Raw genomic sequence first — 24,362 nt, 5'->3', positions numbered from 1 at the left:
CTAACCTTCCAGATCTGCTTACCATGTGGAATCTTCGCAAGTGCCTTGCTGAAGTCCACATAGACAATGTCTACAACTTTGACCTCATCAACCTATTATGACTGGAGTGTATAAAAAATTAATATCACTGTCTTGGTTTTGATTTAAAATAACCCTTGATCAGAGACAAGACGTCATAAGGTGTTCATTTTGTCACTTAAGCAGTGTTTGTAGTGATGCCTTTGAAAGTTCAACTGTGAAGTGTTTCTCCAAAAAAATTGTCTGATAAATGAGAAGGAGTAAGTTGTAATTAAATTACATATCACACGTATTACCAAGTCAAAAGAAAAAAACTGCAATTGTATTAGTTTCCATTTGGATGCTGACAAGATTTACCTCTCTCATTGGCTGAAGATAGATGGAATATTTTACTTTTTTTTAACCAATGAAAATCTTTTACGAAGCAATGGGGCCCATGTTGTGCTTGGTCTATTAGGGCAAACTCATCAGAGTTCTTTGAACGTTTGATTATAATTGCTGTGTAGGATTACAATTTTATGAATCCAAATTACTATATTTTGTTATAACTATAGTGTGGCTGTGGATTGTTATGAATCAAAATGTATTTTGACAAGCAAATGTTTTGTACTTTCCCTCTCAGGATACAATTGATAATCTGAAATACATTTATCTTTTAAACCAGCACATAGTTTTTATTTGCATTTATTTGCTGATCTTGAAAAGAGAACATTCATTATTTATGTCTATTGTACAAGATGAAATGACATAACACCTCAGAAATGTCTTTCATATCTTTTCCCTGCTGTGTTAAAAATCATTTGATTATAAGTATTTGCAGAATATAATAGGCCAACAATGGTAGGTCAAATGAGTATACACATGTATTTTCTTTACTGAATAAATTAAATCCAAGCAATGACAGTGCAAAATACCATTTTTCTTTCCCCTTTCTTAAAGCAATAAATCATTTCAGTTCCATTCAGGGAAGCTCCTCCATTATTTCAACCAAGTACCGATTTATCACAATTCATCATCTATAACCTTTGTTACATCATACCTCATTTGTCAGTTGTAGATTAGTGACTAAATCCCATTCTAGAGGCCTGAGTGCAAACTACAGACTGACACTTTCAGTCCCACATTGCTTTCTTGAGCAAGGGAATTCTATCAATTGGTGTGGCCAGTATTTATTTCATCAAAAAAATCTCTTTAATAAGATGGTTTGGCAATTCTTACATTTCTGTTTAAGCATGGTTATTGGTGTGAAAATTGTTCACACGCTTTCAACATTACAAAATTAAAGATATTGTGATGTCCTCAGGTAGACGAAGAAGTGAATAAATACACGTCATTTTGTATTTTCTCGTGAAGATTATTGGACTTGAACTTGAACTTGAACTTGGATTATTGGACTTGAACTTGAACTTGGATAATAAGAGCAGGAATCCTATTTGAATCTTGGCTCCCTATTCATTGCATAGCCTTTGTGGTCCATTTCACAAATTCTGTGGTCTTTTCCACAGCTTTTGTAGTCAGATAACTCTTTATAAATTAGAGCTTAGAAATTTATATGCATAGTATTGACAAAGCAGGCAGTCAACAGGTTAATATGACATAAATTAACGTTGTGCACATTTCTATGGGAGTTGCTCTTTGTATGGGCTTAGTGATTAGGCCATTCATTCACTGGTAATTGTCAGGGCTACAAGGTGTTCCCCATGCCGTAGCACTGCTGGAAATGTCAATGATATGCTCTGGAGAAGATGAGCATACTTTTCTGTTTGCAGTTGGAGCATGATTTGTGACAGCTCCCTGCCACTAGAATACAACAATAGACAATAGACAATAGACAATGGGTGCAGGATTAGGCCATTTGGCCCTTCGAGCCAGCACCGCCATTCAATGTGATCATGGCTAATCATCCACAATCAGTACCCCGTTCCTGCCTTCTCCCCATATCCCCTGACCGCTATCTTTAAGAGCCCTATCTAGCTCTCTCTTGAAAGTATCCAGAGAACCGGCCTCCACCACCTTCTGAGGCAGAGAATTCCTCAGACTCACAACTGTCTGTGTGAAAAAGTGTTTCCTCATCTCCATTCTAAACAGCACCCGGCGAGAACGGCCAGGAACATCGGGCCTCCGTAGAGGCAATAGCGGAGGCCTCAATAGGCCTGACTTTGGGAGCACTGGGGATGGGGACTGGACATTGTGCCTTCCCCCACAGTGGTAACCATTGTGGGGGGATGATTTTTGTGTGTAAGTGATTATTTTAGTTTGTGTCCAAGATGGCTGTCGGAAGGGAGAGTGTACGCTTGTGCGGTTTAGCTGCCGCTGCTCTCTCTTCCCATTATGTTTTTGATTTTTTTGTCTTTGGATCGAATTCTGTCTATAATTTGTGTATTGGTGATGTCTTTATTATTTATTTTACTCCGATTATATGTTTTTTTACTCTTGTTAAATTCTGTAAGGTGTCCTTGAGACTTTTGAAATGCGCCCACAAATAAAATGTATTATTATTATTATTATTAAATGACTTACTCCCTATTCTTAAACTGTGGCCCCCTGGTTCTGGACTCCCCCAACATCGGGAACATGTTTCCTACCTCTAGCGTGTCCAAACCCTTAATAATCTTATATGTCTCAATAGGATTCCCTCTCATCCTTCTAAATTCCAGAGTATACAAGCCCAGCTGCTCCATTCTCGCAGCATATGTCAGTCCCGCCATCCCGGGAATTAACCTTGTGAACCTACGCTGCACTCCCTCAAAAACAAGAATGTCCTTCCTCAAATGTGGAGGCCAAAAATGCACATAATACTCCAGGTGTGGACTCAGTAGCACCCTGTACAACTGCAGAAGGACCTCTTTGCTCCTATACTCAACTCCTCGTTATGAAGGCCAACATGCCATTCGCTTTCTTCACTGCCTGCTGTACCTGCATGCTTACTTTCATTAACTGATGAACAAGGACCCCCAGATCCCATTGTACTTCCCCTTTTCCCAACTTGGCACCATTTAGATAATAATCTGCCTTCCTGTTTTTGCTACCAAAGTGGATAACCTCACATTTGTCCACATTAAACTGCATCTGCCATGCATCTGCCCACTCACCCAACCTGTCCAAGTCACCCTGCATTTTCATAGCATCCTCCTCACAGTTAACACTGCCACCCAGCTTTGTGCATCTGCAAATTTGCTAATGTTACTTGTAATCCCTTCATCTAAATCATTAATATATATTGTAAATAGCTGTGGTCCCAGCACCGAGCCTTGCGGTACCCCACTAATCACTGCCTGCCATTCTGAAAGGTACCCGTTAATCCCTACTCTTTGTTTACTGTCTGCCAACCAATTTTCTATCCATGTCAGCACTCTACCCCCAATACCATGTGCCCTAATTTTGCCCACCAGTATCCTATGTGAGACCTTATCAATGCTTTCTGAAAGTCCAGGTACACTATATCCACTGGCTCACCCATGTCCATTTTCCTAGTTATATCCTCAAAAAATTCCAGAAGTTTAGTCGAGCATGATTTCCCCTTTGTAAATCCATGCTGTCTCGGACCGATCCTGTTACTGCTATCCAAATGTGCCACTATTTCATCTTTTATGATTGACTCCAGCATCTTCCCCACCACCGATGTCAGGCTAACTGGTCTATAATTCCCTGTTTTCTCTCTTCCACCTTTCTTAAAAAGTGGGATAACATTAGTTATCCTCCAATCCACATGAACTGATCCTGAATCTATAGAACATTGGAAAATGATCACCAATGCGTCCACAATTTCTAGAGCCACTTCCTTAAGTACACTGGGATGCAGAACATCAGGCCCTGGGGATGTATCAGCCTTCTGTCCCATCAGTCTACCCGACACAATTTCCTGCCTAATGTGGACTTCCTTCACTTCCTCCGTCACCCCAAATCCTCTGGCCACTAGTACATCAGGAAGTTTGTTTGTGTCCTCCTTATTGGAGACAGATCCAAAGTACCTGTTCAACTCATCTGCCATTTCCTTGTTCCCCAAATAAATTCACCCTTTGCAGCCTTCAAGGGTCCAGCTTTGGTCTTAACTAACTTTTTCCTCTTCACATACCTAAAGAAGCCTTTACTATCCTCCTTTATATTCTTGGCTAGCTTACCTTCGCACCTCATCTTTTCTCCCCGTATTGCCTTTTTAGTTATCTTCTGTTGCTCTTTAAACCTTACCCAATCCTCTGGCTTCCCGCTCATCTTTGCTATGTTGTACTTCTTCTCTTTTATTTTTATACTGTCCCTTACTTCCCTTGTCAGCCACAGTCTTCCCTTACTCTCCTTGGAATCTATCTTCCTCTTTGGAATGAACTGATCCTGCACCTTCTGTATTATTCCCAGAAATACCTGCCATTTAAACAGAGCTCTTTTGGAAGCAGTCTGAGATTGCCATGATGCAAACAGACTTTAGTTGAACTTGTCTGCATCTCAGTGGCAGTTAATACCTCCTACATCAGCCATTACACTTATGGTAATGTCACTGCCTTCTGGCATCTGCCATCCACTTCCCAACTAATAAGGATTTATACTGAATCTACTGAACTTTCCATAAACTATGAGACAATTTATCTCAACTCTCCCAATGCTATTTGGACAAGGACATATGTAAAGGGAGAGGAAGGAATGTAAATTCTCAATTTCATTCCAGCACTCTTCTCCAATCCAATATTTTGAGGAAAGGTTGGTATTTGCATTGCTATTTATTTTATTGTCACATATACTGAGATACGGTGAAAATCAGTGTGGTTTCCAGTCCAGTCAAACCATACATGAGTACAATCAATACATACATGAGAATAACAGATAATGCAAAAAGAAAAGGTAAACAAAAATGCTGGAGAAACTCAGCGGGTGAGGCGGCATCTATGGAGCGAAGGAAATAGGCGACGTTTCGGGTCGAGACCCTGTTTCAGACTGATGTGAGGATGGGGGAAGTGGGAAGAAGACAGGAAGATGCGGAGACAGTGGGCTGAGGGAGAGCTGGGAAGGGGAGGAGAAAGCAGGGATTTCCTGAGATTGGAGAAGTCAATGTTCATACCGCTGAGGTGTAAACTGCCCAAGCGAAATATGAGGTGCTGCTCCTCGAATTTATGGTGGGCCTCACTCTGGCCATGGAGGAGGCCCAGGACAGAAAGGTCAGATTTGGAATGGGAGGGGGAGTTGAAGAGGTGAGCCACTGGGAGATTAGGTTGGTTATTGCGAACCGAGCAGAGGTGTTAGGCGAAGCGATCACCAAGCCCATGCTTGGTCACACCGATGTAGAGCAGCTGACATCTAGAGCAGCAGATGCAATAGATGAGGTTGGAGGAGGAAACAGAGTGTAGAATATAATTTTACAGCATCAGAGAATGCACAAAAAAAATAAATGCAAGGGCTGCAATGAGGTGGATTGTGAGATCAAGACTACATCCTCAGCGTATCAGGTGACAATTCAAAAATTTGGTAACAATGAGGAATAAGCAGTTCTTGCATCAGGTAATATGTGCCTTCAAGCTTTGGCATCTTCAACCGATAGGAGAGGGGAGAAGGGGGAATGACTTCTCAGGTGGTCCTTGACTATGTGAGCTGCATTCATAAAACCGCATGAAGTGTAGGTTTACATTTATTATTGTCACATATACCGAGGTACATTGAAAAGCTTTATTTTGCATGCTATCCAAACAGATCAGAAAAACCATACATACTGTAGTTATCATCAGCACAAACTCAACTACAATTGAGCAAAGGGAAATATACAGTGTAAAATATAGTTCTCAGCATTGTAGTGCATCAGTTCCATAGACAAAGTCCAATGTCCACAATGTTGTAGAGGTGAATCGAAAATTTCCCTAGCTTACGGAAGGACCTTTCAAAAAACTGATAACAGAGGGATAGAAGTTGCTCCTGAGTCTGGTGGAGCACACTTTCAAGCTTCTGTACCTTCTGTCATAGGGGAACAGGGAGAAGAAGGAATGACCGAGATAGGACCAGTCTTTGATTAAGTTGGGTGCATTTCTGGGACAGCATGGAGATAGTCAATAAGATAGCTTGCACTTGAGGAACTACACTGTCACCAGTAGCCTTGAAACGAAGTACACCAAAACCTCATTCATAATAGCCAGGGACTTCATTCACGCCAACCTCAGGAACGTACTGCCAAAATACCATCATCATGTTCCTTGCCCAAACAGAAGCCCAAATACCCTTGACAACTGCTACACAACCATCAAACATGCATACTGCTCCATTTACTGACTTCCCTTTGGTAAATCTGATTGCCTGGCTGCACTTCTGCTCCCTACATACATGCAAAAATTGGTGGGAGGATTCAGTAAAAAAACCCATGCGTGCTGGTCCTAGGAAACAGCTGACACCCTTCACGACTGTTTTGAGTCGATGGATTGGTCCATATACAAGGACTCTGCAACTAAAGTAGATAAATATGCCACTGCCGTTACAGACTTCATCAGCAAGTGTGTAGAGGACTGTATACCAAAGAAGTTGATGTGTGTATTTCCCAACCTGATCCCAGGTGAAGTCCAGGTTTACAGTGCATCTGCAGAATATACCACTGGAGTCATTGGAGGCTGCCAAATTTCCTTAGTCATTTAAGGGAAGTAGAAACATTGACATGCTTCCTTGGCCATAGTGTCAACATTGTTTGACCAGGACATATTGTTCTCCTTCTGGAACAATATGTCCTGGAACATTTATTCAGGCTTTCTTCTCCACGCCCACTCTCCCTTGGGTCTCAGTAAATGAGCTTGTCGATAAATTCAGTGTGAAAATTACAAATATTATTGATGCCATTGCACCCACTAAGGTGAAAGTGGTCCCTGGCAAAAAGAAGTCTCCATGGAGAAACGCCACATTGGTAAAAATTGAAAAAAGAGAGTGTCGGAAAGCTGAACGTAGGTGGCGGAAAACAAATCTCCAGGTTCACTATTACATCGATAAAGAAAGACCGAATCTACAACTTGGAACTGAGAAATGCAAGGCAATCCTTCTTCTCTGACATCATTGCCAAAAACAATAATAATGCACGGGCCTTGTTTACTACTGTCGACAGGCTAACAAACCCTCCTGTGTCAGTAGCCCCTGAACTACTTTCCACAAGGGCCTGTAATGAATTTGCCTCCTTCTTCACCGACAAAATTCAGAAAATTAGGCAAGCAGTCAGTGCCTCCACATCAGGTGCAGGACATGTGTTGTCAGTCAATTCAACTACCATGACACAATTTAATGTTATTAACCATAAAACCTTGGAGGATATTATACAACATTTGAAATCCTCCTCCTGCTGCCTCGATATTCTACCAACAGGCCTTTTCAAAGGTGTATCAAACTGCATGACCTCAGACCTTCTACAGATTGTAAACACGTCCCTTCTCTCAGGTGTCTTCCCGCAGGCCCTGAAAACTGCTGTTATCAAGCCTCTCTTAAAAAAGAAGAACTTAAGACACTTCACTACTGAACAATTACAGACCAATATCAAACCTCCCATTTCTCAGCAAAATCATTGAAAAAGCTGTTTTTAAGCAGCTGAACTATTTCATGTTAATGAACAGCTGTTTTGATGTCTTCCAGTCAGGATTTAGACCACACCACAGCACCGAAACGGCTCTTGTTAAGGTCTTCAATGACATTCACTTAAACACAGACAATGGCAAAATTTCAGTCTTAGTATTACTAGATCTCAGTGCTGCATTCGACACAGTCGATCACAACATATGGAAAACTGGGTGGGACTTTCAGGCACAGCATTAAAATGGTTTGAATCCTATTTGAAGGACAGGGACTACTTTGTGTCTATAGGTAATTACACATCTGAGCGTGCAAAAATTACATGTGGAGTTCCCCAGGGCTCCATTCTGGGGCCTCTTCTGTTTAACATCTACATGCTTCCACTGGCTCAGATCATGAAAAACATCAAAATATGTTACCATAGTTACGCAGACGACACACAAATCTACATAACAATATCACCAGGAGACTATAGTCCAATACAAGCACTGAGTAGATGCATTGAGCAAATCAATGATTGGATGAACCAGAATTTTCTCCAATTAAACAAAGAAAAAACTGAAATAATTGTTTTTGGAGCCAAGGAAGAACGATTAAAAGTTAGCACCCAGCTTCAAATGGTAATGCTAAAAACAACAAACCAAGCCAGAAACTTAGGAATAGTCATGGACTCAGACCTGAACTTCAACAGCCACATAAAAACAGTCACAAAGTCAGCCTACTATCACCTAAAGAATATATCAAGGATTAAAGGACTTATGTCTCAGCAGGATTTGGAAAAACGTGTCCATGCATTTATCTTCAGCAGGCTCGACTACTGTAACAGTGTCTTTACAGGTCTCCCTAAAAAGTCGATCAGACAGCTGCAGTTAATTCAGAACGCTGCTGCTCGAGTCCTCACTAAGACCAAAAAAGTAGATCACATTACTCCAGTTCTGAGGTCTTTACACTGGCTTCCTATCTGTCAAAGAATTGATTTCAAAATACTACTGTTGGTTTACAAAGCACTGAATGGTTTAGGGCCAAAATACATTTCTGATCTTCTGCTTAGCTACGAACCACCCAGACCTCTCAGATCGTCTGGGACAGGTCTGCTCTGTGTCCCCAGAGTCAGAACTAAACATGGAGAGGCCGCTGCCTTTCAGTAAACAATACAATTTATTAATTACCTATACTGCACTGTAACTTCTATTCCTGGTTTTATTCTATTTTAAATATTTTATTTGATTGTTTTAATTTTGTAATTATTTTATCTAATAATCTAATAATCGTTTTACATCTAAATGTCATTTTATATGTGTTTCTTTCCAATGCTTTTAATGTTTTATGTAAAGCACTTTGAATTACCTTGTTGTTGAAAGGTGCTATACAAATAAACTTGCCTTGCCTTGCCTTGCCTTGCCTTGCCTTGCCTTGCCTTGCCTTGCCTTGCCTTGCCTTGCCTTGCCTTCTGACTACATGTGTTTTCTCCTGGTGCTCCAATTTCTGCCCACCTTCCAAAAATGTGCAGGTTTGTAGGTTAATTGGATTCTGTAAATTGCCATAATACAAGCATGGGTATTTGCTTGTATTGCAGGCTTCCCCAAAGTGCAAGTGTGAGGCTGAATGACAACAGCAGAAAGATTGTGCAACAGCTTGAAAGACGCATGGCATGACACTACACAGGGAAACCCAACCATGCTGTTCTATGAAACTTGCAATGTCAGTGTTTATGGGGGTTTTAGTATTAGTATTGGGGTGACATTGCAATTAAGGCCTGTATCTCTGACAAAGCAGCATTTTCTCAACATTGTACATCGGTTGTCACCCTACATTTAATATTCAAAACTCTGAAGGTGGGACTTGATCCACAATTTGCTGGAACAGGGCAGGATGTTATGATGAACCACAAATGTTATCGTAATTAGATACATTTTCTGTCTAATTACAAAATTACGCTCACAAATTTTCCATTCATTTTAATACCACAGCTAGCCATGTTCTGTATTGAGATTAAACTATGATCAACAAATTACCTTCCCTGAAAAATAAATTCAAAACGATTGCATATATTTGTTTCCAAATTATTTTCAATACACACTGCAGGTTCTTTATTTTATTTGCAAATTAATTGATTAAATTCTCCCATTCTTCTATTTTAAAATACTGCATATTATCCAACCTCAAAATGTTTATTTCAAACTGAACCCGTAATTGCCAGAATTAGTTAAGTGCAGTGAGGTGAAAAAAAATAATTCTACAATTGCAACTTCATCCTATCAGATGTGCATAAAAAGCTGATGCATGTAATGCTAACATCTTTTATTCAACATACCCCACATTTGTTTTAAACTCAGGCAATGACACATCACCAAATGAACCTAACAAAATGTTATTGTAATAACCTTACCCAGTTATTGCAAGGTAAAGTTTGTCTAAATGGAATACTGAAACAGAGATTACTTGGCTGCACAGACGTTTCAAATTGTTCTTGGCATAGCTTACGGTTTACCAGCGAGCAATGATTTTATACATATATTTGAATATTTGAAATATTTGAAAAATATTTGAAATATTTGAAAAATATTTGAAATATTTTTCCTTCTTAAATCTAATTACTAACATACAATAGACAGATCAAAGATCTCTTAACTAATGAATCTGTTCAAAGTTCTAAAGTTCTATCAATTTTGTCATGAATGATGAAGGACAATTAAACTGATAATAATAATAGAAGAAAGATCCAAGAACATCCTCAACTTCAATGTTGACTGGGCCCAAGTTATGGGGCTAAATACAAGAGGTGCTGAACCCATGTCAGGTTCTTCCTGAGAATCACACAATTTTTTAAGCCAATCTTCAACCAATTCAGCATACTCCTCATGATATCAGGAGTTATATGACAATATTGGTAGACAATGGGATCAGCCAACATTCTAGCTGCAGTACTGAAGACCTGAGCTGCAGATCTAGCTGTACAACTAGTCAAACTGTTCCAGTAGATGCAACATTAACATCCACCCAACAATGTGTAAATTACCCAGGCCTTTCATTTTCCCAAAAAGCAGGACAAATTCTATCATGCTACGTAATACTCCATCAGTCTACTCTTAATCAATAGTCTACCAATGAAAGATTTGCCTACACTGATATGAAACACCACTAACTTTCCCATCGTGGGCTGGGTTTCTCCTGGGCCACACCACAGTCTTGAATCAAACAAGGACCAAAGAGCTGAATTCCAGGAGTGAGTTGAGAGCGACTGATTATGTCATGAAGGCAGCACTTGATCAAGATCAATATCAAAGTGCCCTAGTCAAGACAAGAGTCAATGTGTGTCAAGGTGATAGCAATCCTATGGTTTTACCTCACTCAAAAGAATGATAGGTAAAACAAAACGACTAGAAACAAATCAGTGGGTCAGGCAATATCTGAAAGGTAAATGGACAGAAGATGTTTTGGGTCAGGAGAAAAAGCTGTTGATTTGAAGAAAAGTCCTGACCTAAAACGAGACTGCCCATTTCCCACTACAGATGCTGCCTGACGAACTGAATTCTTCCAGCAGTTTGATTTTCATTCCTGCAGTATCTTGCGTCTCAAAAGAATGATAGTTATGATAGTGATCAATCACCCCAAGATATTATTGCAAGAGATGTTGGGCAGTGTCCTTAGCCCAATAAACTTTAGCTGCTCCATTAATGAGTTTCATCCATCATAACACCAGAAGCCAAAATATTCACCGATGATTGAGCAATGTTCAATTCTATTTACAGTTCCTCAGCAACTGAAGCAGCTCATGTCACCATGCAGCAAATACTAGAAATTATTCAAGCATGGGCTGAGAAGTGGAAGTAAGATTGCTGCCACAGAAATACAAACATCAACAATTTCCAGTTACAGTGAGTTAACCCTTGATGTTCAATATCAATAAAGATGTCGCCAAAGCCGAACGACTTCTTGCGTGCTGGTCCCAGAAGTGAATCTGCTATAATTCATAACAATGTTCCACTCTTTTAAATCTTTATTTCAACAGCAGCATGTCTTCGAGCAAGACATGCTGCTGTTAAAATAAAGATTCAAAAGATCTATGCCCTTCTTCAAATCAGCGCAGCAGAGGCCTTCCTGAGATGCTGCACACCAAAGGCCTTCCCGAGGAGCCAAGGCTGCAAAGCCAGGAACCCGTCCAGAGGTCCCGAAGGCTCGGCAGACCGCGGAAACAGGAACCCGCCCAGAGGACCTAAAGACTTCAAGGTCAGCTGCAGAAAGCACCCCCGGGACTCAGAAATGGCTGGGCGAGGAGAGTACACTGAGCACACGGGTGGACCGGACTTTGGCCCTTGGAAATGGCCAATAGGATTTATTCTTTAATGTCTCTCCTATCTGATGAGGGAAATCTCCTCAGCTATCCTCCCAGCAGTTTACATCCCCCCCAAAGCGGAAATCAAGCTTGCTCAGAATGAACTGTACTCCTTTATCAATAGATTTGAGACAAAACACCCTGAAGCCCTGGTAATTTTAGCCACGGACTTCAATCAAGCCAACCTCACGGGCGTACTACTAAAGTATTATCAGTATGTCACGACCCACCAGAGGCCAGAACACCCTCGATCACGGCTATACATCTATAAAAAATGGCTACCATTCCTTGGCCACATTTTGGGAAATCTGATCCCATGGCTGTGATTCTACTCCCTGCCTATAAACAAAAACTGAAGCAGGAAAGGTTGTTCAATGCCGATCTGCAGACACAGTTAACATCTTATGCAATTGCTTTGAGTCAGTGGACTGGTCCATATTCAAAGATTCTGCAGCCAACCTGAACGAGTCCACCACTGCAATGACTGACTTTATCAGTAAGTGCAGAGAGGAGTGCGTGCCGAAGAAGACAATCCAAGTGTTCCCCAACCAGAAACCATGGATGAACAATGAGGTACATTCCCAGGTGAATGCCAAGACCGCTGCATACGTCAAATGATCCCTAGCTGTACAAGAAAGCTTGCTATGATCTTTGCAATGCCATCAAGATGGCCAAGAGGCAATACCAAGACAGACTTGAGTCAACAGTAAAATCAGTTGGACACCCACAGACTGTGGCTAGGCCAGAATACTATAACTGGCTACAAAACCAAGTCAGGTAACATCGCTGGTGATAGTGTGGCCTTACCTGATAAACAATGCATTCAGTGCTCACTTTCAGCAGAAGGCAGATGACATCCGTTCTGATAGATCCGTCCTTTCCCAGGGTCATCTTGATGGCATTGCGAAGATCATAGCGAGCTTTCTTGTACACTGTTCCAGAATTTAGATCAGACTTACTGAGAGTGAACCCATGGAAAGCAAATAGTCTGAACAGAGATCCTGGCTGCGTCGTTAGGAACTGCGCAGACCAACTAGTGGGCGTGTTCACAGACATCTTTAATCTTTTCCGACTTCGTTCTGAGGTACCCACCTGCTTCAAGAAGACCAATGAAAAACAAGCTCCCATGCCTTAGCGACTATCGTCCAGTGGCTTTGACATCCACCATCATAAAGAGCTTTGAGAGGCTGGTCATGGAACACATTAAAACCAGTCTCCCAAGCAACCTTGATCCTCTACAATTTGCATACCGCCACAACAGGTCCACGACAGAAGCCATCTCCCTGGCCCTATACTCATCCCTGGAACACTTGAACAAGAGAGACACCTATTAAATACCAGACTTCTATTCATAGACTAAAGCTCTGCTTTCAATACTATTATCCAATTCAAGCTCATCTCCAAACAACTCGTCAGCACTCACCTCTGCAGCTGTAACCTTGACTTAGTGACCAACATACCACAATCAGTAATAGGCTGTGGGCCGAGCATCGTAAATGTGTCTAGAATTTGACTTTCGTGACCCATCTCTAGGATCCGCTTGAAATTTGGCACAGATTTAGATAAAATATAATTGAGAAGGAAGTCATAACTCGTCAGTGCCAAAAGTTGCACATTAATTAATTAAGCTGTCTATTTAAACCATATATTATTATACCATATATATATATATATATATATATATATATACTAGACTAAGTGGGACCCGTTGGGTCCCAGCATCACACGGGAGGGTTGGTCACCCAACGCAATATTCCACCTCTCCACCAATTCCAATATTGGTGGCCAGTGGGGGGAGGGGGGGGGGGGCTTTCTGGAGTGCCAGTATGGATGTTGTGGGCTGAAGGGACTGGTTTCCAGAGGGCTCGTATGGACATTGTGGGCCGAATAGATTCTTGGGCTGGTGGCTCAGTCACTCAAGCCTGTTGCGCTGGCAGCTCACTCACTCACGGCTGGTGGGCTGGCAGTTGACTCACGGCTATTCCTTGAAATTTCATTTCAAACAGGGTGCAAGGCCACCAAATTCAAGTGCAGTTTCTTACCATTTCAAGCAGGGTTTTCTGATCGATTAAGGCTACTAAAGACAGTGAGTCGTGATCTCTCCCTCCTCCATCTTGCAGAGACTGAGACACGCCCACACTTCTGGGTTTTATAGTCCCTCCCCCCTCCCACCAGAAAGGGCTTTTATTTTTCATCGATGGGAAAAATTCTCGGCACCTGATGAGCGGAGGGGTCTCTGAGTAAGATGGCCAAAAATCACAGCCGTATGTGGTAGCGTTTTTTTTCTAAAATCAATATAAAACGCAAACAGAAAGTGGTCAAGATTAGACTTTTAATTATATAGAAGGCAAGGCAACTTTAATTAGGCAAGGCAACTTTAATTAGGCAACAGAGCTTTAGCATTTCCAAACCAAAGGCAACACAGCTTCAGCATTTCCAAACCAAAGGTAACACAGCCTTGGCATTTCCAAACCAAAGGCCACACAGCTTTAGCATTTCCAAACCAAAGGCAACACAGCTTTAGCATTTCCAAGCCAAAGGCAACACAGCTTTAGCATTTCCAAACCAAAGGCAACACAGCTTTCGCATTTCCAAACTATATTTTCAAACCACATTAAGGGCACTGACAGGTCAGTAAAACCACTCACAGTTTAGTAGACATGTGTTCAGTGTTATTCACAGAGACTGAGAGACATGACCCTCTCACTCCCCCATCTTGCAGAGACTGACTGAGGCACTCAACACTTCCGGATTTTATAGTCCCTCCGAAAGGGTGTGGTCTTCAGGAGAGAGAATCTCAACATTTTTTAAACACTAATAACACTTTTATTTTTAATCGATCTGAAAAATCCTCTTGCCCCGCGCAGCGGAGGGGGACTCTGAGTAATATGGCCAAAAATCACAGCCGTAAGTGGCAGCATTTTTTCTAAAATCAATATACAGAACAACAGGAAGTGGTCAAGATCAGACTTGTGAATAGGACTGGAGTTATATATAATTAAATGATATAAAAATAATATAAAGAATATAATTATGTGTGTGTATTTTGAATGAGACTGCTGCAGAGGTCCGGCTCCTGAATCCGCATAATTAATGAGAGAGGGCAGTTCCTGTGGGTTCCTCCATTTACTGAACACCACTGACTGCCAGTGTGCAGAGTAGGGGTCACGGCAGTATTGGTGCGTGGGCAATGCCAGGCTGGGGGAAGGCTAATGCATCTTCCACTCAGAGGAAAATGCCTAACCCTAACTCGCCCCCCTTTCAGAGTTGCCCACGGCTGGAGCTGGAACTGGAGCTGCTGTGGGACCGGCTGCCGGCTCCGTAAGTGTGGTCGCTCAGCACGTCCACCTCGGCCAGCATGCCCTTCTGGATCATCATGGTGATGATGGTGGGGAGCACGCCGCCTGGGCCGCCTTCAGAACCCCCATAGCGCCGGTTCCGTCAGTCCGCCCACTGCAACACTGGCCGGCCGACAGCCCGACCGACTGCTCGCAGCACCGACTGCCCGACCAATCCTTTGCAGCATCCAACGGCCTACCGACAGCCCAACAGCCCGACTGACTGACAGACCGACTGACCGATTGACTGACCAACTGACTGACCGACAGACTAACTGACCGACTGAATGACCGACTGACTGACTGTCTGACGGACTGACTGACTGACTGACTGACTGATTGACTGACTGACTGACCGACTGACCGACTAACTGACCGACTGACTGACCGATTGACTGACCGACTGACTGACTGACCGACTGGCTGACTGACCGACTGACTGACTGACCGACTGACTGACCGACTGACTGACCGACAGGCTGACTGACTGACTGACCGACAGGCTGACTGACCGACTGGCCGACTGACTGACCCTAATCGTAATCCTAACCCTAGCTCTATATTTTTATTGATCATTTTTATTTAACAGTTCACATCATAACTTTACAAAAATCAGTCAATTGTGAAACAAAATTATCAGCAAGGTTAGCATTACCTTTATTCCTTCGAAATGTTGCTATCGTTTTTATGTAATTAGGAGGCAGCCATGATCCCAGAGAGCTCGCTGCCTAGCCACCATGAAACAAAGTGTGTGATTGGTCAATTAACGTCCAACGTAATGTCAGACATGCATTGATTGGACAATTACTACTCGGAAAATTGGAGGTTTTTCTCATATTCTAAAAATATGTGCAGGTTTTGTTCTTGACGAGTTTCAGGTATGATTTCTATAATATTTTTACACAATATGTTAAAAATACAGGTAGATATGTGATTTGTGTAACGAAATGAAACGAAAAAGCACCTCGGCCCACAGCCTATGATGATAGAGGACAAATCATCCGCTATGATAATCCTTAACACTAGTGCTTGTTTACTCCTTATACACCCATGATTGTGCAGCCAAATACAAATTCAATTTAATTTAGAAATTTGCTGACGACACCACCCTCGTGGGCTGGGTATCAAATAATGATAAGACAGAGTACAGGAAGAAGATTGAGAACCTTGTAAACTGGTACCAAGACAACAACCTTTCCCTCAATGTCTGCAAGACAAAGGAGACAAAGGATGCAAAGTTGTGCACATGTCCCTGTATACATTGACGGTGCCTAAGAGGAGATGATTGAAAGCTTCAAGTTCTTAGGAGTAAATGTTACCAGCAACTTGTCCTGGACCAGCCAAGAAAGCACACCGGCTCCTCTACTTCCTTCGGGGGCTTAGGAGGTTCGGTATGGTCCCGACTACTATTACCAACTTCTCCAGATGCGCCGTGGAAAGCATTTTGTTGGGATGCATCACAACATGGTTTGGGAACAGCTTCATCCAAGACTGCAAGAAATTAAAGAGAGTCATGGACGTAGCCCAGACTATCACACACATCAACCTCCCTTCTATTGACTCTGGAGGCAGGAGTTACAGAAGTTGGAAAACATATCTCTAAAGATTTACGGACTTTTTCTTCAGAGCGGCACGGTGGCACAGCGGTAGAGTTGCTGCCTTGCAGCTCTTGCAGCACCGGAGACCCGGGTTTGCTCCCGACAACGGGTGCAGTTTGTACGGAGTTTGTACATTCTCCCCGTGGTTTCCTCCCACACTCCAAAGACGAACAGGTATGTAGGTAAATTGGCTTTGTAAATGTAAAAATTGTCCTTAGTGTGTGTAGGATAGTGTTATTGCACGGGTTTGCTGGTCGGCATGGACCCGGTGGGCTGAAGGGCCTGTTTCCGCGCTGTATCTCTAAACTAAACTAAAGCTGTTATCAGGTAACTGATCCATCCTTTCGCCAACTAGAGAGGGCTCCTGGCCTACCATCTACCTTGTTAGAGACCCTCACATTGTCTTATATCAGACTTTACTGGACTTTATCTTGCACTCAACGTTATTTCCTTTATCCTGTATCTCTGCACTGTGGATGGCTTGATTGTAATCATGTATAGTCTTTTCGCTAGCACGCAACAGAAAGGCTTTTCACGTACCTCGTTACACGTGATAATAATAAACAAAACCAAACTAAATAATTACTATTGCCATCATCAATATCCTGAGGATATCATTGATTAGAAACTCATTTGGACCAGCTATGTCTTCACGTGCCTAGATGAGTGCACCTCCATTGACATCATTCACAAAAGAGCAGCCCATTAGATTGGAACCAATCCACTAAACTATGTGTTTATTCCTTCAAGAACTGGTACAGCATCCTGCAGTGTGTACCATTTATAAAAAGCTCAGCAGTTACTCACTGAATCTCCTTTGAAAACAGCAGTCAAACCCACAATTTCTACCACCAAGAAAGACAATGAGCTGTGGGTTCATGGGAGTCTCATCAACTGTTACCCTCCTTCAAATTGTACATCATCCTGGCTTAAAATATGTCACTGTTTCTTCACCACTCCTTCATTGATTCCTTGAAAATTTTCCAAACAGCATTGTGAGTGTACCACCTACAGAAGGATTTCAGTGATTCAAGGCAAATATTCATCACTTTCTCGAGGGCAGTTAGAGAAGGGCAATACATGTCATTCTTGATGCCAGTGCTCAAATACTAAAAACGTGATCAATGTTAAAAAATGTTTGAAAAAATCCATAGTTATTATTTTGATTTTTCCCAACGAGCAGGAGTGATGAACTAGCATATCTTCTAATCCCACTATTTTCCTGGTATTTACATATAATCTGCTACTTTGAAGTAGAAAGTCTGCAGGCTGGATGGAGATCCCTTTAAATGTGGGGAATGACCTTTGGTGTTATAATTGGAACCACAGCAATGTTAGACAGCGGCTTGAGATGCGGAGTAATGATGGCATGTTCCCTCTAATAAGACTTACTAGAGGTTTGTGAATGACAAGTGTTTGGCTGAGAGGCAGATGCGTTTGAAGTGTTCATTTTCGTTTATGAGCCTCAAGGAATGTTAGCCCTCCATTGCCACTTTCACCAACTATTATTCAATCTAAAATTTACCTAGATGAAACATGAATTGTCAGATGAGGCCTTGGTTGCATATTCCCAATGGAGCTGACTAAATTCAGATGGGTCAGCAAGAATAGTCATGGTGATGAATACTTGCTGTTAATAGTTGACCTGCTGAGGGTTTTCAGCATATTATGGTTCATTTGTAGATTTACAACAATTTTTTAATTTTTTATTTCTGTTAAGGAATCAAACCTACTCAACAATGGACAATCTAATTTTGCTATCTATTTCAGGTTTGTGGGAAATCAAATCCCATGAGTCAAAAACGTGCAAAAGAGATTGATAAGTGTACGTTAAAAATTATGCTATTATTTTTCAAGAACAAATTATGAAGCTAATTACTTACAAATACTATTATTCTGACTGGGTTTTGTTAACCTTTAGATTATTAAAATAAATCATGCAACTAGTAATGCTTAATATAACCTCACAAATCTTCCCATGCTCACACATAACAATAATTGTGCTTTTTTTTTGCTTTTCATGACTTTCTTTTCAAATTTGGCATTGATGTTGGTTTATTATTGGACATGGAAATATGGATTGGAAATATGGTACCAAAAACCATTCAGTATCCTTGATATTATTATCATTGTTCCTGTATGTACTTTGCTCAGCAGATGCATGGCATATATAATCTTAGACAATAGACAATAGACAATAGGTGCAGGAGTAGGCCATTTGGCCCTTCGAGCCATTCAATGTGATCATGGCTGATCATCCTCAATCAGTACCCCGTTCCTGCCTTCTCCCCATATCCCATGACTCCGCTATTTTTAAGAGCCCTATCTGGCTCTCTCTTGAAAGCATCCAGAGAACCTGCCTCCACTGCCCTCTGAGACAGAGGATTCCACAGACTCACCACTCTCTGTGAGAAAAAGTTTTTCCTCGTCTCCGTTCTAAATGGCTTACTGCTTATTCTTAAACTGTGGCCCCTGGTTCTGGACTCCCCCAACATCGGGAACATGTTTCCTGCCTCTAGTGTGTCCAAGCCCTTAACAATCTTATATGTTTCAATGCGAAACCCTCTCATCCTTCTAAACTCCAGAGTGTACAAGCCCAGCTGCTCCATTCTCTCAGCAGATGACAGTCCCGCCATCCCGGGAATTAACCTTGTAAACCTACGCTACACTCTCTCAATAGCAAGAATGTCCTTCCTCAAATTAGGGGACCAAAACTGCACACAATACTCCACTAGGGCTCTGTACAACTACAGAAGGACCTCTTTTCTCCTATATTCGATTCCTCTTCTTATAAAGGCCAACATGCCATTCGCTTTCTTCACTGCCTGCTGTACCTGCATGCTTACTTTCATAGACTGATGTACAAGGACCCCCAGATCCCGTTGTACTTCCCCTTTTCCCAACTTGACGCCATCTTCTGACCTTATTTCACTTTGAAATAAAGTTTGTGGCGATGTTGAAAGTCAGAAGACCAAACATTGGATGGATTACAATCATAAATGAGTTGGTGAGAGACATTAAAGAACAAATCCTATTGAGAGCTTGATCAAATTATGCGACATGGTTGGTATGTTTTAAAAGAGACTCAACAAAAGGGCAGATCATTGTGAAGTCCTTGCGAGCGCGCCTGAACATTGGGCCGCCCGTAGCGGTGACTGCGGAGGGCTCGGGGAAGCCCCGACCATGGGTGAACATTGGGGAACATTAGAGGAAGATAACTGACTTTGGTGCCTTCCCTCACAGTGGGAAACTTTGATTCTGCTGTGTGGGAATGTTTTTATGTTGAACTCTATCGTGTGTTGTGTTCTTTATTTTTATTGTATGGCTGTATGGTAATCACATTTCACTGTGCCAACTGGCACATGTGACAAATAAATGTATCTTGTATCTTGTATCTTGCCAAGTTGGAAATATATCACTGAAGGAAGTGCAAGGGTGAATAATTCATATTATTGCACAGTTAGTAAGTCTCCTTCAACTTTAGTTCTCAATGATTTATGATAAGTAAAATATTTCAAGAAATTAATTTCAGTCGATCCACTTAAATGAAATGTTCAGATGAGTTTATGAGGGAAGCTTTGGACAGCATTTTGCAATGAGGATGGAGAGCAAGAGGTGGAGCATGCAGAGGGATTGGAACAGCAGGTAGGAAGGGAACATGATGTCAGGCAGCAACAAAGGGCAACTCTAATTATGGTTGTTAAGGTATATTGTATTGTTCAGAGATTTTCTTGGAAAAACTTGCTTCATGGGGAAATGACTGAAATGCACTTTAGCACACTAACATCTTGGAGAAACAAATACAATAGGTAATTGCGATATATACTTTGTAAAGGACTCTGGATGCTAGAACGAAAGACAGATGAAACCTCATGACTACTTGGCTAAAAGTTAATCAATGCTGGCTGGACATGCTGAATTTGAACAGTGCTATGTTTTAGGTTTGCATGATCTCTTGTTCCAGTTGAATGTCAATGTTGTCTCCATTAACATTACACAGGAGAGCTATATCATAACAATTTTTCTACATCAACAGTTGAAGAAATATCAAATAATTTTTCTATAACATTTTTGGATTTACTGCCCAACAGCTTATCTTTAAGTTTTCAAATTGAATTCAAACATACTTTTTCAAAATGGCACTTTGAAAAAGTATGTTCAGGAAAAACTATCCATGATAACTATCAGATACATTCATGAATGCAGTGGATGACGTATTCACTGCGGCCTCCAGCAGGAACGTCCTGGGGCTCCAGTCACGGAGCTGCGGAGCTACTCACCATCATGGAGCTGGCCGAGTCCGGAGCGGGAGGAGCGGTGGTGGCGCGCTGCTATGACCCGACCCCCGGAGATTCGGAGGCTTACCACAGGTCTGGCAAACAGTAATATCGGGAGCCCGCGGGTCCCTGGTGGGAGACCGCTTTTCGAGGATTCTGCAACGGCGACTTCACCCGCCCGAGTCGCGGGGTCCAGGATGACCTGGAGTGGGGCCTTACATCACCGCCCGGCGCGGCTTCAACGGCTGCGGGACTTTGCTAGAGCCCGCCGGGGGCTCCAACAACAAGAACCGGAGCGTGGCCTTGCATCGCCCGGCGTGGCTTTAATGGCCGCGGGACAATTGCCATCGCCCGCCGGGGGTTTTGAATCTGACATCGGGAGGGGAATGGGGAGTGCAGGGTAGAGATAAGTTTTTTTGCCTTCCATCACAGCGAGGAGGAGATGCGCTGTGATGGATGTCTGTGTAAATTGTGTTGTGTCTTGGGTCTTTTTTTTCATGTGTGTATGACTGCAGAAACAACATTTCATTTGAGCCTCTATGAGGTTCAAGTGACAAATAAATTGTATTGTGTATTGTGTGAAAATTGTGTGAAAATTCATATATAACACCAGTATATATTCTTGTTCAATTACCCAAAACATGGCAGAAGTTTTTGACACTTTATTGCTCAAATTTCCTTTCTATTTAACCATATAACAACCATATAACCATATAACAATTACAGCACGGAAACAGGCCATCTCGGCCCTACAAGTCCGCGCCGAACAATTTTTTTCCCTTAGTCCCACCTGCCTGCACTCATACCATAACCCTCCATTCCCTTCTCATCCATATGCCTATCCAATTTATTCTTAAATGATACCAACGAACCTGCCGCCACCACTTCCACTGGAAGCTCATTCCACACCGCTACCACTCTCTGAGTAAAGAAGTTCCCCCTCATGTTACCCCTAAACTTCTGTCCCTTAATTCTGAAGTCATGTCCTCTTGTTTGAATCTTCCCTATTCTCAAAGGGAAAAGCTTGATCACATCAACTCTGTTTATCCCTCTCATCATTTTAAAGACCTCTATCAAGTCCCCCCTTAACCTTCTGCGCTCCAGAGAATAAAGACCTAACTTATTCAACCTATCTCTGTAACTTAGTTGTTGAAACCCAGGCAACATTCTAGTAAATCTCCTCTGTACTCTCTCTATTTTGTTGACATCCTTCCTATAATTGGGCGACCAAAATTGTACACCATACTCCAGATTTGGTCTCACCAATGCCTTGTACAATTTTAACATTACATCCCAGCTTCTATACTCAATGCTCTGATTTATAAAGGCTAGCATACCAAAAGCTTTCTTTACCACCCTATCTATATGAGATTCCACCTTCAAGGAACTATGCACGGTTATTCCCAGATCCCTCTGTTCAACTGTATTCTTCAATTCCCTACCATTTATCATGTACGTCCTATTTTGATTTGTATTGCCAAGGTGTAACACCTCACATTTATCAGCATTAAACTCCATCTGCCATCTTTCAGCCCATTTTTCCAAATGGCCTAAATCACTCTGTAGACTTTGGAAATCCTCTTCATTATCCACAACACCCCCTATCTTGGTATCATCTGCATACTTACTAATCCAATTTACCACCCCTTCATCCAGATCATTGATGTACATGACAAACAACAAAGGACCCAACACAGATCCCTGAGGCACCCCACTAGTCACCTGCCTCCAACCCGACAAACAGCCATCCACCATTACCCTCTGGCTTCTCCCATTCAGCCACTGCTGAATCCATCTTGCTATTCCTGCATTTATACCCAACAGTTTAACCTTCTTAACCAACCTTCCATGAGGAACCTTGTCAAAGGCCTTACTAAAGTTTAATTAATTTAATTAATTTTGAAATATTTTCTAATTATCCTGAATCGGCAAATAATATTTTAGCTCTGATGCATGTTTCTTAATACCATATATTGGTCTTCAATGGTCTAATTGTTCATACAATTTCAGAGCCGTTTGAAAGACTGCAGTCACAGCCACCAAATCATAGCTTAATATTTTGGCGAGCGGCAAGTAAATGATTTATAGTTATGAAAAAAAAGTTGTTCATGCGTTAAAATCTGATCATTTAAGTTTGTAAGCAGCATTTGCAAAACTAAAACACTTTTCTGGAAATTCCAGACCATCACTACACAAAGCACAATGTCAGTTTTTATTCAAGAAGAATTTTGGGTCAAAGGGACCAATGTTCATTTTCATTGTTTTTCTCTCTTTTATATTAATTCTTCAAAATTCCTGACTCAGTGGCGTAGTTCCTTGCAAAAATGCTTATCATGGAAACTTGTTGGATTGATTCCAGCTATTTAAGTGCAAGAGGGAACAAGAACTGCAGTCATGTTTCCAATATTTTCCAGTGATCTTTAAATGCTAATATTTCTATGCCCTCATTGGGTCAGTATATTGTCTATGCCTTAGAATGCTTCTGTACATCAGTGGAGCTGCACACTAAATCTCGTTGCACTGACGTGCAATGACAATAAAAGATATATTATTATTATTATTATTATTATTATTATTATGGCAGAATAAAAGTTAAAAAAACAATTTGTTGCCCGAGAAACCCATTCACACAACAAAGAAAAGTGATAGTGTGCCTCTGAAAATCTGGGTAAACCCACAAAGGAGCAATCTTTGTCAAATATCTGGTTGCCTTGGCGCTCTTTGGTAAATTCATATGCTCGGTTTTTGGATAGGTTTTCATTCTCCTTTGCATGTTTTCTCTGTTATAAAACTCCTACAGATGAAATCAACAGTAAAGCAAGACACCAGATCACTTTGCAGTTAGCTTTTCAACATCACTGCAAACTAATTTTGTGTGATACATTATTGTTGAAAGACAAAAGTTCCAATTTTTTCAAAGCAACAGGGTCTTACCAGTATAATTTTCACTGCAAATCATGCTACTTAAAGGTCAGGAATTAAATTCCATTCTTTGATCTCACTATTACAGCTTCAAATACAATGTCAATGTGTCTTGACTGACTTGCCCGTGGAAGTCAGGATCAGGATCACAGATCCCCAGACCCCAGTTATTTACAATATATATTAACGATTGAGACGAGGGAATTAAATGTGATATCTCCAAGTTTGCGGATGATACAAAGCTGGGTGGCAGTGTGAGCTGCGAGGAGAATTCTATGAGGCTGCAGGGTGACTTGGATAGGTTGGGTGAGTGGGAAGATGGATGGAAGATGTAATATAATGTGGATAAATATGAGGT

At 41.5% G+C, this 24,362-nt stretch overlaps 1 protein-coding gene across 1 annotated transcript in view; it reads right to left on the bottom strand.

Moving 5' to 3' along the window:
* spag16 (sperm associated antigen 16) overlaps positions 1-24,362 on the bottom strand; it is a 677,853-nt gene that overhangs the window by 328,202 nt on the left and 325,289 nt on the right. The window lies entirely within an intron of this gene.

The sequence above is a fragment of the Amblyraja radiata genome, chromosome 7 (genome assembly GCF_010909765.2).
Source record: "Amblyraja radiata isolate CabotCenter1 chromosome 7, sAmbRad1.1.pri, whole genome shotgun sequence".
Classification (NCBI taxonomy): Eukaryota; Metazoa; Chordata; class Chondrichthyes; order Rajiformes; family Rajidae; genus Amblyraja; species Amblyraja radiata.
Note: the sequence above shows the minus strand (reverse complement) of the source record. Positions and strands in the feature narration are given on the sequence as shown.